The following is a 6,000-nucleotide window of genomic DNA, read 5'->3' on the forward strand; positions in this document are numbered from 1 at the left end:
GTATATTCTCTTTTCATTGAATGTCATTTTCTTATTGGATGAGTTAAGTTCAGTGCAGCCCTTTGCACATGTACACATTGTTTTATCTGCAGTGGTTAACCATGGGATGTGGGACCAACTCAGGGTCGACCATGGCAAGGAGTTTTACATGTGCTTGTACATGCAAGAGATGCTGTCAAGACATAGACACAACCCTAGCAGGCCACCATACCTTCAAACAACATCAGCAAGGGTGAGGTTTTTGTAATATGGCAAAAAATACAACTAATATAATCAAACATAGTAAAGACAGACTCTGACCAGTTTTTCTTTTAACAAATAAGGAGTGAAAGCATTTAAAATTTGAATTAATTTCCCAAACTAATCTTTAATTTATTACATTTTCATACCATCTGAAATTATGTTTGTGTTCTGTGTGAATCTTCGAGTGGAACGGAGTTGGCCCGAGATGAACAATCGCGTGAACTACCCATTGAAACAGGCCCTGGTACACCTGGTGTACTCCTTGGACCAAGAAGTCCTCAACATGGAGGACAATATGACTAAATTCTGCATTTCAAACCTGACATGTCAATTAAGCCAAATTGGACTAGGCAGAGTGGTGCAATCGTGGAATGCACACAGAATCCCAGGTATGCTAAAGTGAATATGTACAACACTTTGAAGCAGTTCTTTTTCAGAGTCCAACCACATACAGCATCAATGGCATTGCTTTGTTAGTTATTTGTTTCTTTGTTTTAGGCCGTGGGATACCCAATGAACTCGCAGCAGGTGGCTGTCCAGCTAAAATCTCTGAAGAGCTGCTGCCCAATGCCTCTGTTGTGGCAAACATGTATGAGCAAGAGTTTGGATCCTCACTGACTTGGGAGTCAGTTTTTGGAACTGACCCATTTTCACCTGAGGAGGATAGATTTCATGCAGAACAAGACTTTGCAGAGAACTACCCTGACATCTCTCTTCTTTTTAATCATGCGGTAAACAATGACTATACTCCTTTCCAAGATTCCTTGATGTACCTCATAAATGTCCCCCAAAGATATCTCTGAAAAAAGTAAAGTAAGAAATTCTGTGGTGTTGTTGAGTAGCTACTAAAACAGACTGTGTTATGCTACAGTGCTATTTCAAAGTTTGTCAATCCTTTATGCAATTATAGTTTTTTTTGTAAAATCTTTATTGTTCTCCACACTGTTGTTTTGTATTTTACTTCCTCAAAATGTAATCAGTCTGTAAACAGCCTCTATTGATTGAATGATGACTTTTTACTGTATGTTGTATGACAGCACCCTGGATAACCCTGCTCTTAAAAAAAAACAAAAACCTAAATCTTGCATACAATGACAAAGTATTGCACCAGTATTGCCAGAAGGGCAGACTTTTTATGCATAATTTAAACTTTAAAATATGAAAAAAATATACAACATAAAATAGTGCTAATTTGAGATTGTAACTTAGCTTTCAAATCATTGAAATATGGGTATGAAAATTAAAATTACCTAATAAAACTACACGCATGAAAGAGTGCTTTGACTGTACTCTACCTGTTGTTCAAGAAGAAATAGAACACAAAGCGGCAAAACTACACTATTGTGAATAGCCCACTTAGTGTACAATATAGAGAATGTTTCCAAATGCAAACAATTTAAGAAAAAAATACAACAAAGTAGTGCAAATCTGTGATTGTAACTTGCTTTCACAGCATTGAAACATGAGCAAAAAAAAGAGTTTGCTTAAACTATAGACTTGATGTTATTCAATAACAAATTGAACACAAAGAACAGTAAAACGTCTCGGGTTACGTATGTAACCCTTGTTCCCCGAGAAGGGGAACGAGACACTGTGTCGGTGACAACACTATGGGAACACCCCTGGGCGTGGCAGGGCTGAACTATGAATGAAACTACTCCAATCCTATTGGTGTTACTAGAACGGTAGTGTGTGACCGCGTAACCGGAGGGGTATATAAGCACACCGGCACACAGGACACATTAACCCTTTCTATGAAGCAAGGCACTCCAGGCGGGGTGAGGTGTGGCGGACCAACGCAGTGTCTCGTTCCCCTTCTCGGGGAACAAGGGTTACATACGTAACCCGAGACGTTCCCCTTCGAGGGAACTCGAACTGCGTCAGTGAACGAGTTACCCACTTAGGCCGCGCCGAAATCCCACCTGCCCCCAGCGTGCAGAACCTAACGGCACAACTAGGAGGAGAGCGCATGGGTGCCGGGTGCAGAAGGCAGGTCCAGACTGTAAAACCGGATAAAAGTGTGAGGGGTGGCCCAGCCAGCCGCGTCACACAAATCCTGGAGTGACGCCCCTGCGAGGAGGGCCCTAGAAGCCGCCATGGCTCGAGTAGAGTGCGCCCTTACAGCCATAGGTGAAGGCAAACCGCGCACCTGATAGGCCAGGGAAATAGTCTGAACGATCCAGTTGCTGATGGTGTGTTTAGAAGCGGGGGCCCAGCCTTGGGGGACCCGAAACACACCAGCAACTGGTCTGCTTTCCTCGACCGGGAAGACCTCAGTGTAAATACTCAGTGCTCTGACAGGGTAGAGCAGATGAAGTCTCCCGTCCTCCGCCTTCACATGAGGTGGGGGATGAAATGCCTGCAGCACCGTGGACCCTGCCAGTCTGGCCGGAACCTTAGGGACATAACCTGGACAAGGGTGCAGGATGGCCCTGACCCTCCCCGGGGCAAACTCCAGGCATCGGGGAGAAATCGAAAGTGCCGGGAGATCCCCCACCCTCCTCAGAGAGGTGATAGCGAGGAGAAAGGTCATCTTAAGGGTCAGGTGCTTGGCCTCAGCCGACTCCAGGGGTTCGAAGGGGGCCTCAGCCAGCGCCTCCTCCACCCGTGGCATCGCTCCGTAGCCGTGCTGTCTGATCTCTGTCACGTTGCTGTAGTCCAGCCAGGGGGACGTAGACAGCCTTGCAGATAAGGGTTTGTTGAAAAAATGGTAAGGGCCAAGCGGGGGTGGCGCTCGGTGTTGCAGAAACCGCATCCGACCATCCTCTAGAAAGAGAGCCGCTCAAGACCTCAGCACCCTCAGGGCAGGGCCTCGCAATGGTCGCAGGCAACCCCCTCAAGAGCTGCCTGGGCGTGTGACATCCCCAGGCATAAGACGCACATTCCATGGGTATCACCTTCCGTGATGAAGCACTGACAGGGAAAGACACGCTGTCGGACATGATCTGCTGCTTCGTCTCGACTTCAGGTAAGATGATGGATCTTCCAAACATAGCCAGCAAGGCTTTGGCAGCACGATGAAACCATGGAGTCAACCATTGGATCTGCCAATTTAAATCAGAAAACAGTTTTAAAAACTACAGTATTTGATTGAATTGAAATGCTATATTTGGTCCATGTTCTTCATGGAAAGAGTTAATTAGTTGCACTTATATTTGTGTTATGTGGACAAAACTTTGGTACTATGGTATGGTACCATCTGTTTATTTATGGTATCCACATTTGTGGTCATTAGAACACCTGACCTGGGATTTTCCATACTTATCTAATTATCAGCAATTGTCATTCGTTGCTAAATAAGACAAAAGTGTATGTTTTTTAACTACTTCTGAATTATGGGTAATACAGTTTTTTAAAGAAAATAGTAATTTTTTTAAATTACTTTTGCAGACAATCCAGGCAAAGGTCTGGTCATCTCTAACAGCAGCTGCTTGGGCCTCAGTCAGAGACAGTGTTGTTCTGCGGTTGGAATTTGCAAACTCCATCAGCTCCTTCATTGTAGTGGACACTTCTTGCAGTCCCTGGGATGCCAGGACCACCTCTTCAATTCTATCAAAAACGCCATCAAGGCCTGTATCTTCTCGTTGACTGAAAAACAAGCACCATATACAACAAGCAAGTTATATCCAATAATGCAACAATTTCAACCCTGTCAATAGCTACTATGATCACTGTAGACCTAGTATTGAATAGCCAGATGGTTTTATGCACAATGTTACTAGCTGTTACTTCCATTAATCTGGGATTCAAATTTGTTATTCAGAATTATTTTTGATTAACACATTAATCAAAATCACAGTCCATAAGTAATATCGACCCTAAATCTCATGCAATCCCAGAAACTGGACAGAAAACGAATTGCAACACCTACACCAAAATCAGTCAAGTAAATGTTGTGTATGAGATTTTCAATCTCTCACCCTGGAACAATTTGTGACTATTTGTAATGGAGCCTATATTGGCAAAACATCTTAACAGTTACTCCTCACCTATGAATTTATGAAAACATACAAATATGCGACCATAATAATGTGCATTTTCCAAATTAAGTACCTCAGTCTCTTTTTACTAGCTTGTAACTGCAAGTGTTCTTCCTGCACAGCAAATACTTTCCTTGCATTTTGCATCCAAAATGCTAACCCTGTATAGAAAATAGTGCATTGATTGTGCAAATGGCACGACATGTCTTAGGAGATGGGCAATAACTCCTAATACAAAGAAGTTAATTTCAAGCATTTATTAAAAGTATCCTGGATTTATATGTACTATTTCACATTTTGTTCACCTATACCTCTGGTTCCTTCCGAGTCCAAGATTTTGTTCCCCTGGCCGTCAGTGAGGATGCGTGAGCCCTCTTGTTCAAGAGCATCATTGACTTTATTGAGGATCCCCATAACAGAAGCCTCAAATTCTGAGAAACGCACAGTCAGCGTTGTGCTAGTCTCCAACTTGCTATCCACAAGTTCAGCAATGAAGATGTTCCTGAATATTGATAATCAAAAACATTTATTTTACTCAATATATGTTGTTTAGGCCTTATTCAAATGCCATAATCATAATACAGCCTATCAAATGCATCCAGGTAAATTATGCAGATATATATACACACTTGTGAATAAATATTAAGTCTTATGTAAGTCTGTATGTAGTTATGGCTAGCATAACAAGCATATCATTGCCTTGAACACAACTGTAAGCATTGGTGTGATGGTGAAAGTTTTATTTAGTCACCTTTGGAATGTTTTTGTCGGGTTAGCTCTTGGATTTGCTGTAGCCCTTGCAGCAGAACCTGCAGCAGCGCTGGGTGGGTGGTGGAAAGAAAACTGGGTAGGGTTGTATGTTGCTGGCACAATGCCGGTAGATGAGTCCTCCACGCCGCTCTCGCCGTGCACCTCGTAATGTCCCCTTACAATGAGGTCTAATGTGCTAAAACGCCCATCAGGCCCAGGAAATAGGGCTACGTTGCTGTCATCGGTGATGTACAGACTGGGGCCATGTACCTTTGCAAATGTAAACAGTGAAGGAAGGGGTTCAGTACAACGTTGGTAACGTTAGTTATAAAATAAAGTAATGTTAGCTAACAGTTACGTCAGTGCAATTTTGCATAGAAACCCGCCCAATATGGCTACACTGGATGCATCTCACTTCTAAAATCTAAAATCTTTGTTGGGAGTTGCACATGCGCAGTACCTAATTAAGGACTACTAGCCAATCAGAAGCAGAGAAGGACAAGCAGGCAAACACGGCTTCGGTTCAGCTGTATATGTTCCCCATACCAGCTTAGCAACATGGATTGGAGCGAGTATCAGAGTGGTGAGTTATTAATCTGCAACAAATTTCTCTTTCATCCATAAAGTTTTAACTGTGCACTGTCCCTACATCACAGTAATAACTTTATGTCTAGTGTTTGGAAGGGAGAGGGGAGGCAGCAGGCGGACGTCTTGTCATTGTGTGCAGCAGTTCAGTGTGTTTTTGAGGGCGTGTCGGACTACCCGCTAGGCGAGCATTATGACACGTGAGCATCCTGGCCCAACCCGTAAAGGGTGTACCATCTCTGGCCTGCACTTAAGTCATGTAAGCAAGTGCAACATGGCAAATGTTACACTCACTACTGTATCAACCAAATTGAACTCTACAGCATTTCTGCTTGTAATGATCATCTCTGAATCAGACACTTCTGAGTTGAATTGCTGAGCTCTGAAATACAAGAGTAGACATTAGGAGATTTTGAATAATAATGCTCTAAAAACTAGTCCA

The sequence above is a fragment of the Micropterus salmoides genome, unplaced genomic scaffold (assembly GCF_014851395.1).
Source record: "Micropterus salmoides isolate LMB-PRFRI ecotype aquatic unplaced genomic scaffold, ASM1485139v1 Ms_hic_scaffold_19, whole genome shotgun sequence".
Lineage (NCBI taxonomy): Eukaryota > Metazoa > Chordata > Actinopteri > Centrarchiformes > Centrarchidae > Micropterus > Micropterus salmoides.